The sequence below is a fragment of the Quercus lobata genome, unplaced genomic scaffold (assembly GCF_001633185.2).
Source record: "Quercus lobata isolate SW786 unplaced genomic scaffold, ValleyOak3.0 Primary Assembly Scq3eQI_2020, whole genome shotgun sequence".
Taxonomy (NCBI): domain Eukaryota; kingdom Viridiplantae; phylum Streptophyta; class Magnoliopsida; order Fagales; family Fagaceae; genus Quercus; species Quercus lobata.
Genome location: NW_022154886.1, coordinates 1,465 through 16,340, shown reverse-complemented (window position 1 = coordinate 16,340; position 14,876 = coordinate 1,465). Strand labels below are relative to the sequence as shown.

The following is a 14,876-nucleotide window of genomic DNA, read 5'->3' as shown; positions in this document are numbered from 1 at the left end:
AAGCCTAAAGACTGAGCTAACCTACATTTTTTTTATAAGTAAGATACACATACATTGGCTGGATCTTGAACCCAAGACCTCACCATCTACTTTGCTCTTACTAACATACAAGCAGGTTTAGAACACAAAGAGCCTCCACAAAGCTGATCAAGCTTGCTCTCCAAAATTCTTCACAGGTTTGATACCCAATAAATTAAATCAAAACCAACCAACCAAAATACAGAAAACTAAATCCTACAAAATGCAAAATTAAAAATATTTTTGTTAGTGTTCATATATTTTGATGAAGATTAAGTCTTTCAAACATGGAAGACTCATAGCTTGTCTACAATTATATGGATAACAACAAATAGAACCCAAAATATATTTAAAACCTTATTCAGAAGTTTTGAATTAAAAAAACACAAATTAGTAAACCAAAGTGCTAAACTGGACCCAAAAACCACAATTTCACTCCTACTAACAAATAAATAAAGAGAACAGGTTCGGGATGAAATCCTAAATTAAATTAAAACCTCAAAACACAAAGAGACAAAGCATAGGTAGAATTTGATCTTCTATGGTGTTCCCCTGGGAAAAACAAAAAAGAACAAAGAGGAAACATATTAGCAATTGAAATCTATAATTGCAGCAAACCCTAATTAGGAACCCCAAAATCCCAAAACTAATAAAAACCCCAAATCAATCCTTTAGCCTCAAAGTCATCTTGATTTCGTCCTAATTCAAGAATGTTCAAAAACTATGGAAACAAAAACCACAAATTAATTATAAGCAAATAGATTAGGACAACAGCAACAAAAAAGGAAGAAGATAAGGAAGATTGAGGATTCAAGGTGATCTTACCAAGGAGTTCTTGAGAAACACCAAAATTATTGAATTCCTCTTTGTTCAATAATTTTAGCGGTGTGTAAAAAGAGGTTTAGGGTTTTATCGGGGAACTTACACAAAGGATAGTATATAATAGAAAAATTAGCACGAACGATCAATGTTGGTGATGATGATTCAGTGGCTACGTGATTGACCTGTTAATGAAATATGCAAGAAGCAAAGAATTAATTTAGATAATAGCAGTGATTCAACAAAAAAAAAAAGAAAAGAAAAGAACGTAATTGGGCTAATTATTACTCTGATCTCCCATCTGCAATGAACACAAAGGAAGGAAAAACAATAAGAATTTAGAAAAGCAAAGCAGACAAAACGTTCACTTATATAGGCTCACCATCTCGTCCAGCGGCAAGCTCTTCAGCCTGACAAACACAGTAGAACATATGTTAAAAAAACCATGTTAAATAAGTCAAAGAACCTCCTGGTGGACATGACACCATTATGATCTATATTTTTAAGAGAAACAAAAAAATAATAATAATAACAAAAGGAGCAAACGACTTCACAGTGCAAAAAATCTGATTTTGGAAGGATTGGAAAAAGGGAAATAAAAAGACTTCACAGTTGACCAATAGTCTAAAGTAAATCTCAGTATATGACTTCCTCTCTCACACAGTCGATAATGGAGAACATTTTGCAGTTATAAATGAAAAATAGAAATCAATTCTATGGAGTAACACATCCCAAAGGAAAATTGCCCTTTACTGTAGAGTTGTATGTTTTGCCATGAACAAAAACAAATCAGAGGTTGAAAGGGTAGAGAAGAGAGATGAGGGAGAGAAATAGAGAACAGAGAGGCGGTGTGTAAGAAGAGGTTTAGGGTTTGGGGAAGGAGAACAAAAATTTGGGTTTTTTTTTTTTTTTTTTTTTAATAATGCTGATGATTTAAAAAAAAATGATGACGTGGATTGGAAAATAAAAATAATTTTTTAATTTTTTTAAATGGCGATGATGTGGAAAATTGTGGAAGCTTGAAAAGTTTCGGTTTTATATATATATATAGATTATTATTATTTTTACTTTGGTTATAATATAAGGAAAGTAAAAAATAATGCATCGTAATTGGTGGAGGAGAAAGTAGAACCTAAAGTAGGATAAAGTCATAAAAAATTTGTATTCCTATTATAATAGTTGATCAAAATGGGTAAGACTGATTTCTCAGTAAATTCACTGATTCCAAGTGAAGTTTTGTTTGTGTGAATAATTCAATAGTTAAGGGAGGAGGGATTTGAATCTTAAATGTTTCTATTAGAAATATCAAAAAATGTCAATCAATTAAACTACAAAGCTAATTTATTTGTCGTAGACTAGAGATAGTTTTGGGTGCTATATAAAGTCATACATTGTGACCAAGAGTGAAGAGGTAAAATAAAGAAGGAGAGGGTTTTTCCTTTGTCATCTGTGGCATGCGAGTACTAGTGTAAGTGGTGTGAGTTTACCAATTTGATAGGATTGAGAGGGCCAATGTTCCTATAAACACACCCATGAGCATCAGTCATAGCACATTAACAACATTTCATACACACATAATATTTAAACACTTAACACTTAAGACTTAATGAGCTAACCTTATTTCTTTTTTCTTTTTCTTTTTTCCTTATTATTATTTTTTTTTTTTGGGAGGAGATATGAGCTATCCTTGCAGGAGCTTTCAGCTAAACTACTAATGCTAAGTTGTTTCGAGTCATAAGACGAATTAATGAGTTTTGAGGCCTATAAATACACCTATCAACACCAATCATAGCATATGAGCAACATTCGGACACAATTTGCTTGCAAACCAGCTTGGAGGAATCCTCCAAATTGGGTTGGGTGGCACCATATGAAGCTGACATGTGTCCTATGTTGCATCTTTATCCATAACATTTTATACACACACTATATTCAAACACTTGAGAGATTTTGGGCTAAAAATATATATATTCCTTCCCTTGGAGTTTTGGGTTGAACTACTATTGTTGAGTGTGATATAGCCATATGATCAAATTGTTAGTTTATCGTATCTTGGAGGAGATGAGTCAAAGAAAATATCAGTTGCATTGGTTAATGGACTTGTCAATAATAAAAGGCTTGAATCTCTTTAAACCAATAGCAGTGCCAGCCATAGCCTGAGGGTTCAAATGAACCCTCTAACTTGGTAAATAAATAAATAAATAAATAAATATATATATATATATAATATTTTTATTTTTATTTTGCTTTGACCCCTAGAATAAAAATTTAGACGCTCTAACCTTAATTTTTTTTAATCACAACTAAAATAACCTTCAATATAATCATCTTATCAATATCTTGGTATTTTTAAACAAACCAAAGCATGCTTAACCTCTGGATTTGAAATCACTGCTTATACCTAGTATTGGCCATAATTTACAAGAACATTCTATAGTCTTAGATACACCTATTAACACCAATCATAGCATATGAGCAACATTCGGACAAAATTTGCTTGCAAACTAGCTTGGAGGAATCAACCAAATTGGGTTGGGTGGCACCTTATGAAGCTGACATGTGTCCTATGTTGCATCTTTATCCACAACATTTTATACACACACTATATTCAAACACTTGAGAGATTTTGGGCTAAAAATATATATATTCCTTCTCTTGGAGTTTTGGGTTGAACTACTCTTATTGAGTGTGCTATAGCCATATGATCAAATCGTTAGTTTATTGTATCTTGGAGGAGATGGGTCAAAGAAAATATCAGTTGCATTGGTTAATGGACTTGTCAATAATAAAAGGCTTGAATCTCTTTAAACCAATGGTAGCGCCAGCCATAGCCCGAGGGTTCAAATGAACCCCCTAACTTGGTAAATATATATATAATATTTTTATTTTTATTTTTCTTTGACCCCCAGAATAAAAATTTGAACACTCTAACCTTAATTTTTTTTAATCACAACTAAAACAACCTTCAATATAATCCTCTTATCAATATCTTGGCATTTTTAAACAAACTAGAGCATGCTTAACCTCTTGATTTGAAATTACTGCTTATATACCTAGTATTGGCTATAATTTACAAGAACATTCTATAGTCTTAGTAAGAGGGGGAAGGGTTAAGGTTAAAAAAAAAAAAAAAAGTTCCAACAACAAACCAATTTGATCTAGAACTTTGAAAATAAAAATTATTTACTAAATCTAAATGTGCTTTTAATTAGTTATTTGTTGAGTGGAGACTAAGGGCGTGGGACAGGTCGAGAGTGATTGAGTGAAGATAAAAGTAGATGTTAACACAACAAAAAATTTCTTAGTGTTCATTTGAGAACAACTAATCTAATTTTTTGCTAAAAGTATAAACTAAGTAAAGACTCACATGAGATCCACAAGTGGGTTCTGTTCAATTCAACTAGTAAAGTCTCTGACGGTTGAATAAGAGATATGAGGTTCAATCCTCACTTACACTAAAAAATCAATTTGGTGTCTTAGTCTGATGATAAAGAGCTATCATTAAGAACAGACGCTATAAGTGAAATTCTCTAAAAAAAAATGAAATCCACAAAATAGTAGGAAAAAAGAAAAAGTAATAAGTTGATTTATAATTAAGATCCAAACACACACTTAATACAATTACAAAGAACAATAGCTGTCGAAGTTGAGTTGATCAATTGTTAAATAAAAGAATTGAAAAATGTAAAGACAAACTAACAGATAAAAGAATTTTAAGCAATAATAATTAAAGTTCACTTAATAACAATAATTAATATGTTTATTGTATTTATAAACAATAGATGATCTTCAAGATTTCATCTTAACAACAATAATTAGTATGTTCATTGTATTATGAATCAATAATATGTCAAATGAACTAATAGTTTATCTTTTATTTTTTTGCTAGTACTATGAACATATTTGTAATAAAGAAACCTCATAAAACACGATATTTATCTCTTAACCAAGATTCATCTTTTTATTAACCCTCCTAAAAAAAAAAAAAAAAAAAATCCTGGACCTGCCACTGCTTTAAACAAAGTAAAATTTCAGAATCTCAATCTAATCTTGTGTCGATCTAATTGAAAATTTTATTTTCATTATAATTACCAACATAACTTTTAAGTTTTAACATTTTATGTCATGTTTATATTTGAATATTGAAGTTCATAACTTTCTCATCCCGCTCAACATCCTAACTTCAAATATTTTTCGCTAAAATATTTTTTTTGTTACTAAATTTAATATGAATTTTATTTCTCATTCCTATTTTTTTTTTTTTTAAATTGTCACTAAACTTTTAAAAAGATTTTTTCTCAGTAGTTAGGAACGAGAGAAAGAAACTTTTTATAATAATTGAAAATTTATAATTGCAATATTTTCAATAGATAAGACTCAGCAAGATTTGAAGTGTCGGTAGACTTGACTAGCTTCTATAATGTAAAGGCATAGCCATAGAGAACGTAGAGATATTTGATACCGTACGATGAGTAATTCTGGTATCATAACTAATTCTATAACTTTGATACTACTTTTTTATATGGTGACTCGTGAATAGTGAAACCATGAATTTACATAGACCCATTATTTTATTTCCACTACTTATAACTTGTTATATAGGCAAATTATAGTGAAAATTGTTGTGGGACTAGACTTTACTCACAGTACAATACCTATTACATGTGATATCCCCAGTTAAAGACTCCAATACTTTTTTTCAATGTCAATGAAACACTGGAGTCCAATCACTTGATCAGTTCGGCATTTATTTTAAATTTACAATCGAATTCTATTTTTTTGATGAACACAATCGAATTCTAAAATACACGTATGGGTTTTGTTTTATCTTTGAAATTAGATTGATTCGATTTTCATCCTCTATATTTAAAAACTAACAATTTAGTCATTGAAAATTATCTCAATTTTATGCTTTTATTTTGCCATTAAAATTATTCTAGACCATCCATATTCCATACCATACTCGATTTATCACGTGAGTAATTTTTTAATAATATGGATATAGCATTTGAAATTTATAAGGACCAAAGTGTAACTTTATGTTGAGCGGAAAAAATTTAATTTGGAGTTTGGACCAAAGACATAAAAATATATTTAATAATCTAACAACTTTTTTGCCATTACACTCTTACTTTCCAAGCTCTCTCCCTCACCATTTTCAACTTTTAATTGAAACAACCTTTTTAAATTGGTGCATTCATTGATCAATGATGCTTATGATGGAGCAGGTTGCTTGAAATTTTCTTCACTAATCAAATCATTAAAAACTAATGAATTTAAGCCGGAAGTATATATTGGCACTTCATTTGAGTACTACGTACATGCTTTCCTCGTGCTAAGAAGAATTAATGACACGAGAACCTAACGAATTGCAGGGTTAGAATTGACATTATCTCCAAGTCCAACATACAGCTTGTTTGTTCGACTTCAAGTTTTCTTCTTTAACTTGATCCATTTTCATAATCAATGTTTGCGCCAATCACCCAACGGTTCCAACGCGTCACAGACTCACAGTATCATGCATCCATTAATGACTGTTTAGTTGGTGGAGTAGCTTATAGTTACAGATAAGGGCTATGGCAAGTGGGTGAAGCTTACTATATAAGGAGGGTCTTCATTCATGCAAAAGATGTACAGCAAAGTTAACTATATTAAAAAGAGCTAGCAACGGGTGTCTGTTCGAAATGGCTCTCTTTGAGTCTTCTTGTCCTATGCATTGTCCTCCATTTGAGTGCACTGAGTACTCTTGGAGATGACAAGCTTGACAAAACTAGATTCCATGATGATGATGATTGTCGATTTGGAGGCCGACGGAGATGTGGTGGAGGAATTGGTGGGGGAGGTGGTTTTGGTGGAGGTAGAGGTGGTGGCATTGGAGGTGGAGGAGGTCATGGTGGAGGCTTTGGAGTTGGGGGTGGTGTTGGTGGTGGTGCTGGAGGGGGTGTAGGAGGTGGTGCTGGTGGAGGAGGAAGTGGTGTTCGAGGTGGGTCAGGTCAAGGAGGAGGTTTTGGAGCTGGGGGAGGTGTAGGTGGTGGAGCTGGAGGAGGCATTGGAGGCGGTGGTGGGGGAGGAGCAGGAGGAGGTGGAGGTGGTGGACTTGGTGGTGGTTCAGAGCATGGTGGAGGCTTTGGAGTTGGAGGTGGCGTAGGTGGTGGTATTGGTGGGGGTGCAGGAGGAGGAGGTGGTGGTGGAGGTGGAGGTGGAGGTATTGGTGGAGGATCAGGCCATGAGGGTGGGTTTGGTGTAGGTGTTGGTGTAGGAGGTGGAGCTGGTGGGGGTGTTGGAGGTGGAGGAGGAGCTGGAGGGGGTGGTGGTGGAGGCATAGGTGGAGGGTCAGGTCAGGTCATGGTGGTGGGTTTGGTGTAGGTGGGGTTGTTGGAGGTGGTGGTGGTGGAGGCATAGGTGGTGGTGGTGGACGTTAGAACTTAAAAGAGGGTCAACTTATTTGTGAAGCTTCTATCCTTGCATTAAAATCGTTTTATTATTAATAGTAGCTTAAACTATGAAATATCTTTCTGTGGGAAAGCCTACATATCTTGTACTGCAGATTATGCATGTTAGGGCTTGTTTAGTAAGAGATTTCTAATAATGTTATTTAAGTATTGTGGAAATACATGTAGATGAAAAAGTGTTATGAAAATATGTGTTGTGGTGTTTAAATAATGAAAACTGTTGTTTAAACATATATACCAAAAGGACCCTTAATTTCTCATTTTCTTTAATGATATACTCCTAGTTAATTGGTTGGTTGTAAGTTGTAACTACACAGTAAAACCTTCATCTGTGAAATGAGAAATGTCATAATATTATAAATTTCCCCCTTTTTTTTCTTTACAAATACCAATATTCAGTGTCTAATTGGTCTCGTTAGTCTTCAATTACAAGTCTTACAAATACAACACAGTAAGGAAATTTATGCAGCATGTAAATATTCATGTAAGATATATCCCACAATAAAAGAAAAAACAATCTTAGTCCCTAAATTCTTCTGGTGCTCTATCTGCTGTCCAAAAATGAAATTGGATCTTTTGTATTTCACATTAAGTCCATCATCATCTTTCTCATAAATTTGAAAGAAGCCCATTGTAACTTTACGTTAATGATTACCATCAGGATTTCCAAGACTGATATTGTTATACGTCAAAATTTATTTCTAGTGACACCTTTATTTTATAATTGCAAAATTTATTCAAAAGATGATTTTTCCTTCAAATGATGTAAAAACTATGATAGTTGGAAAGCATATGGTATGGCAAATTCAACTATTAATCTCCATTAATCTCATCCGGTATGGCAAATTCAAGCCCTCTCAAAGAGCTATTATCTCAGATTTCATTGCCTCCCTTTCTACTTCCAAACCCACAAAAGCCCAACCCTCTGTTGCAACCTGGTGGAAAACCACTAATAAATACTACCAACTCAGCAACTCAAAGAAGCCCTCCACTCTCAAATCAGCAAATAGAACAGTTAGCATCAAAAGATGCCCAAGCAAATGCCATCAACGTAGTTCTGACATCAGATGACGTGGTATAGTTGAAGGTTTTTGTATGAGCAAGTGTGGAAGCCATGGATCTCTAACAGGTGCATCTGTTCAAGGCAAAAGCAACAAATTTGCTTACATTTGGGTTGGCAGTTCGGAGACTCAATGCCCAGTGGCCATTCCACCAGCCCATCTATGGACCCCAGAGCCCACCCTTGGTTGCCCCCAACAATAATGTGGGTCTGGATGGTATGGTCATCAACCTGGCTAGCCTCTTAGCTGGTACAACTACAAACCCATTTGGAAATGGCTACTTCCAAGGACCAAAGGATGCACCATTAGAGGCTGCATCTGCTTGTCCTGGTGTGTATGGCAAGGACAAAATAATGTCATTTCCAATCTCATTTGAAAAGATTCACAACAACGATCAACTAATATCTGGGGCCACCATTAAAATAATCATATATGTTCAACAAAGTAATACTAGTACCACAACTTTTGTCATAACTTTTTTCACAATTTGCTTATGTGGTAAGTTATGAATGGTAGAGTTGTATACTCACATAAACCCACCACTTTTACTCCACCACTTACAATTTACCACATGAGTAAGTTATGACAAAAGTTATGATCCATGTTGAATATATATAGCCATTGAGAGTGTTAGATTGACTAGAGTTCTTGTACGAGCAAGTTGTGACAAAAGTTACGATCCATGTTGAATATAATCATTGAGTGTTAGATTGACCAGTGTTCTTGTGTTTCTCAAAATTGAATCTTATTTTCCATAATAGGATAGATATTTCAGGCAGGAATTGAAAGCTTCATGCACCATTGAGAAGTACTTGTACATAATTCATTCTTTCAACATGCACGTCTGGTATTTATCAATTGTTAATAACGTTAGGAGTAGTCGGTGAAATATTGCATCCTCCGCAAGAAGGGAAATAACTAAAATAGACTTGAAGGGCATGTTTTGGATTACATTTTTCATTTGGATAAATTATATAAACTTTCCTATAAAGTACTTATAAATTTTTTTTTTTTAGAGAAGAAAAGTACTTATAAAATATAAACTAACATGAAAACCTTCTATAAAAAAAAAAAAAAAAAAAAAAAAAACCTAACTTGAAAAGAATATGAATAATGTCAATTTATAACAAATATATATAAATGTGTTAAAGTTATTTTTTTATTTATTTCTCAAAAAAGTTTTTTTTTTTTTTTTTTTTTTTGTATTTTAAAATTTATACATCGGTTTTGAAAGGTGCATGCAGTAATTAAAATTATTTTTAGATTCACTTTTTCGGCTTTACATAACATTCCAGGTTGTCATAAAGATCAGCCATGCAACGACAAATAATGATGGGTATTTGGTTTGAATGCCCAACTATAAAACCCCATTTTATATTGATCGTTATCTATAAGATCGTGACCTAATTGGCGAGGAAAGGTCTCAGTGATAATCAAACATGAGAATTAATCTCTCCAGTCACCACAACCTAGATTTGTAATCAAGTCAAGCCTATTTTTCATGTTTTCTTGATTTCTATTCTAGATTGTTGTATGCCCCTCTAATGCAATCTTACACCTACATGAGGAGGTGTACATCTACTTTCCCTCATTTATTTTCATAGGAGAGTGTCTATTACACACATAAATTAACTTGCACATATAATACACACACTCCTAAAAAAACAAGAAAACTTGTGACTTTGAGTAACAATTTCGACTTGGGGAGCGTGTGTACTGCGTGCACTAAATAGTATGCAACAAACATTTCCTATTTCTATAAATGATTTGATTGCATTCAATCTAGAACCCTAATCGCTTTAGTCGGATTAGGATAGGGATGATTTTGCTCGCCTAAGAGCATCTCCAATAAGCTCTCTAAAGCCTAATTTGGAGAGTAAACACACCAAAAAAGCCCTCCAACAACCTCTCTATCTCTAAATTTTTTTTTTTTAGATTTGCTACAGTAGCTCTCCAGGCCTGGAGAGCTACTATAGCTTATGCAAAGAATATTTCCCCTTAAAATAATACTGGTTGAATTAAAAAAAAATATTTTTTTCTCTTTCCTTCCTTTCTCTTTCTTCTTCACTCCGTCTCTCTCTTGCTTCTCTTTAGAAAAAAACTCTCTCTTTGCTTCTCATCAGAAAACAACGGTGAAGCACAAAATCGACGATCTCCACTTCTCTATCGGTGATCTACGTGTGTATGAGAGAGAATTTGTTTGTGTGAGAGAGAGAAAGAAAGAGAGAGCTTCTTGAATGCTCTAGAGTAGATGAAGAGAAGAAAAGAAAAAAGAAAAAAGAAAAGTGAAGAGAGCTCTAGTGGAGTAGACGAAGAGATGAAAAGAAAAAAAAAGTAAAGTGAAGAGAGCTCAGACGAAGTGCCAGAGAACAAAAGAAAAAAGAAAAGTGAAGATAGAGATAAGGGAAAGGTGTGGAGGAGAAAAAAAGAGGAAAAAAGAAAAGAAAAGAAACATGTGGATGAAAAAAAAAAGATATGGGAAAAATAAAATAAAGAATAAGAAATTAAAATTAAGAAATGTCACTACAATATTTTCATAATAAATCTTAAGTAGTGGGTTGTTACTATTTAATACTGATTGAAAAAAAAATATTTAAGTGATGTGTTCAAATTAAAATAAGTAATAACTTACCACATATGATTTATTGTGAAAATATTGTAAAATATTAAAAACGTAGCACTTCTCACTAAAATTTCTCATTAAAATTAGATGAATGAAAGAAGATTGAAAAAGAAATATTAAAGAAAGAATAAATAAGTAATATTTAAATGGGATAGAGAAAATGATAGAGAATCTGTTGGAAAGTGTATATGAAAAAGTAGGTAGGCAAAATATAAAATGAACTGTTCACACTCCAAATAGTACCAAAATTTGAAGAGCCTGCTGGAGATGCTCTAAGAGCATCACCAGCAGAGTCGGCATCTCCAAATTTTAGAGAGAAAAGCCACTGTTCACCTTAAAAAATCCCTCCAACAGACTCGGCATCTCCAATTTTTTTTTTTTTTTTTTATAGATTTTCTATAGTAGGTCTCCAGGTATTGAGAGCACTGTAGCAATCACTGTAACATGTCTAAAGAATATTTTATCTTAAAAATATACCCGACTGAATAAAAAAAAAAATTCTTTCTGTTTCCTCCTCTCTTCTTTATTCATCTGTCTCTCTCTCAAACGGTAACACAATCAAAACACAAACACAATCTAAAATCAGAATAGAAACAACAAATCAAGAACAGGGAAAAATACAAATTTAATTAGAACAACAAATCAAAAATCAAAACAAAAACAACAGATCAAGAGCATGAAAGCCTATCAAGCTCCATTGTAACAACAAAGTGAATCAGAACAAGAAAAGAAGGAAGAAAAAAAAAAAAAAAAAAGATAGACGAAGGCCATGTCGGCTGTGTGTGTGTGAAGTGAGCTGAAAAGGAAAGAAAATAGAAGTCAAAAGATCATGCTAGAGAGTGTTCTAGAGTCAAGTAGAAATAAAAAAAATAAAAAATAAATAAAAGAGAGAGAGAGAGAGAGTTAGAGAATGAAAGAGAGAGTTCGGAGTGTTCTTGAATGTGAGGGAGAAAAAGAAAATAAAAGAAGGGGTGGGGGGGGGGGATAGAGATAGGCTGGACAAGTGTGTGGAGGATAAAAACAAGAAAAAAGAAAAAGAAAAAATGAAATGAAAACTAATGGATGAGAATGAATTGAAAGAAAGGAAAAATAATATAAAAAATAAAAAATTTTAATTGAGATATGCTACCATAATATTTTCACAATAAATTTTAAGTAATAGATTGTTATTAGTTAATATTGGTGAGTAAAAAAAATAATTTTAGCAGTGGGTTCAAATTAAAACTAGTAACAACTTTCCACATAAGATTTTGATGTGATTCTTGTGAAAGTATTACGAAAAATATTGTAAATATAACACTTTTTGTTGAAAAATATAATTGTTGGGAATGAATATAGGAAGAATAAATGATGATAAAAAAATAATAATGAATGAATGAAGAAATAATATTTAAATGAGATAGAGAATGGAATAGAAAATTTGTTGAAAAATGTATTTGAAAAAGTAAGTAGGCAAAAGGTAAAATGCACGGTTCACTCTCCAAACAGGCAAAATTTGGAGAGGTTGCTGGTGATGCTCTAAGATCTTTCCCCAAAATCCTATTTCTCTCTATAAAATCCTCTCTAGGTCCTAGCCACCATTAAAAAAAAAAAATCATTACTTTTTTTAATTGTTCGGGCAATAAGAAAACTCTCTAAGATATTTAGGTTGGATTTCTTAAAGTATTAGAACCTTTATTATTTTCTAGAGTTACGTTATGGTTCTTGAGGTCAAGTGTTCCCTTAGTTCGAGTCGATTATAAGAGTTAGGTTAAAAGTTATGAAGTACTCTGCTCTAAGAGTGGTTGAAATATAGTCATGTTTGGCGGGCCTAACGCGATAGCAGTTTTTGGCTATTTTTCATGGCTCTCGAACTTTCTAGACTTGGATGCAAACGCATCCTGTGCTGTATGCCTGGTCATCCAAAGAGTTTGGAAATTACCTTGCGAATTTCAATTAGAAGCATAATTTTAGGTCACGTTTAACACTCGCATATGTAACATATATAGCAACCAGATACCATAATAATGGCCAAAGTGGCCAAGTTTCAAAGAACCCCCTCACACGTCACATATCACCCAGGTACCAAAATCTCGGCCAAATTGCTAAGTTTTGAAGAATGCTCTCACACAAGTCGCATAGGATTGGGAGAACCACGTACCAAAAATGGCCGGACAATCGAGTCTTTTAAGGGTTTTTTTTTTTTTTTTTTTTTTTTTTTTTTTTTTTGAGGGGTGTCTTTTAAGGTTGTTAACCAACAATGTCATATTTAGCTCCTAGATTGAATATTTTACAAACAGAGATGTTACTTAATGTTAAATTAATGATTGTTTCAAAAATTTAAGTTATTGAAATATGATAAATTTAATCATTTAATTACTTAATTATTTCTAACACATAATTTAATTAAAAGAGAAATTTTTTTTAAAAAAAATCATGAACTTCTTTATTGAATGAAAATGAAATTTGTGTCATTGTTCAAGATCAAATTAACCAAAATAAAAATAACATGGATTTTAATTTGTCACCATCTAAAAATGAAAAATTACTTTGTTTTCTCAATTACAATATAGAAAAAATAAAAACTACATAACAATGACCCTTAATGTAGAGGTTGCTGTAAATTTTCACCTATAATCTAATAATTAAAAACTCATGAATTGTAACAGGTAAAATTGGTACTCCAATCACGTACAAGGCTACTTGCTTCCTCTTGCTAACAAGAATTAATGATAGAGAACTTAATAACGAATTGCAGGGTCAGAATCGACTTTAGCCAAGTCCTACATTACATACAAGTATACAACTTGTTGAGTCTTCTTCTTTGACTTCCATTTTCATATTCATTGTTCCCGCCAATCTCCCAACGGTTCCAACGCGTCACATTACATGCATCCATTAATGACTGTATAGTGGGTTAGCGTAGAATTATTGGGTATGACTAGTCACTAGTGGGTGCATGAAGCCTAGCTATATAAGGAGAGCTTTCATGCAAAAGATGTATACAGAGAAAAGTTAACTATAAAAGCGCAATATCAAAGATCTAGCAATGGTTGTTTCTTCGAAATGGCTTTCTTTTAGTCTTCTTGTCCCATGCATTGTCCTCCATTTGAGTGCAATGAGTACTCTTGGAGATGACAAACTTGACAAAACTAGATTCCATGATGATGACGATTGTCAATTTGGAGGCTGCCGAAGATGTGGTGGCAGGTGGGGTGGTTGTGGAGGTGAAGGTGGTTTAGATGAAGGTAGAGATGGTGGCATTGGAGGTGGGGGTGGTGTTGGTGGTGGTGGTGTTGGTGGTGGTGGTGGTGTTGGAGGTGGTGGAGGTGGCTTTGGTGGTGGTGGAGGAGGTGGTGTAGGAGGTGGATCAAGTCAAGTAGGAGGTTTTGGAGCTAGGGCAAGTGTAGGTGGTGGAGCTGAGGAGCCATTGGTGGTGGAATTGGAGCAGGAGGAGGAGGAGGTGGAGATGGTGGACTTGGTGGTGGTTCAGGGCATGGTAAAGGCTTTGGAATTGGAGGCGGTCTTGGTGGGTGTGAGAGATCGGGAAAATTGGGCCTCTAAAAAAAGAGAGATTTTTGGAGTGCTTTTTAGGGCATCTCTCTTTTTGGATAAGTGGTGTGGAATCGCCACTTATTTTTTATACAAAAAATAAGAAAAACTAAATAAACTTTACACAGCTGAATCATTTCATCTTATTGATTGTATACAAAATTACATAATTGAAAATTTAAAAATTACATGGCTTTGGGTCCTAATTACAAACTACCAAATAATTAAATGCCTTTTTGTCCTAGTTACATTTTACCCAAAATAAAAGAAAAGACAAGGCTTAGATCTACTTATCCAAAGACCTAAATTCGGAAGCTAGGTTATAGAATGGGAAGATGTTAGGCATCCATTTCGCCCAGACAGAGTCTGGTT

The 14,876-nt window shown here is 33.5% G+C and overlaps 3 pseudogenes; all 3 read left to right on the top strand.

The window, feature by feature from the left end:
- Nucleotides 1-6,492: 6,492 nt before the first annotated feature.
- On the top strand, nucleotides 6,493-7,398 carry LOC115973548 (annotated as a pseudogene).
- Nucleotides 7,399-7,490: 92 nt separating this feature from the next.
- LOC115973550 lies at nucleotides 7,491-9,045 on the top strand (annotated as a pseudogene).
- Nucleotides 9,046-14,001: 4,956 nt separating this feature from the next.
- On the top strand, nucleotides 14,002-14,516 carry LOC115973551 (annotated as a pseudogene).
- Nucleotides 14,517-14,876: the final 360 nt, after the last annotated feature.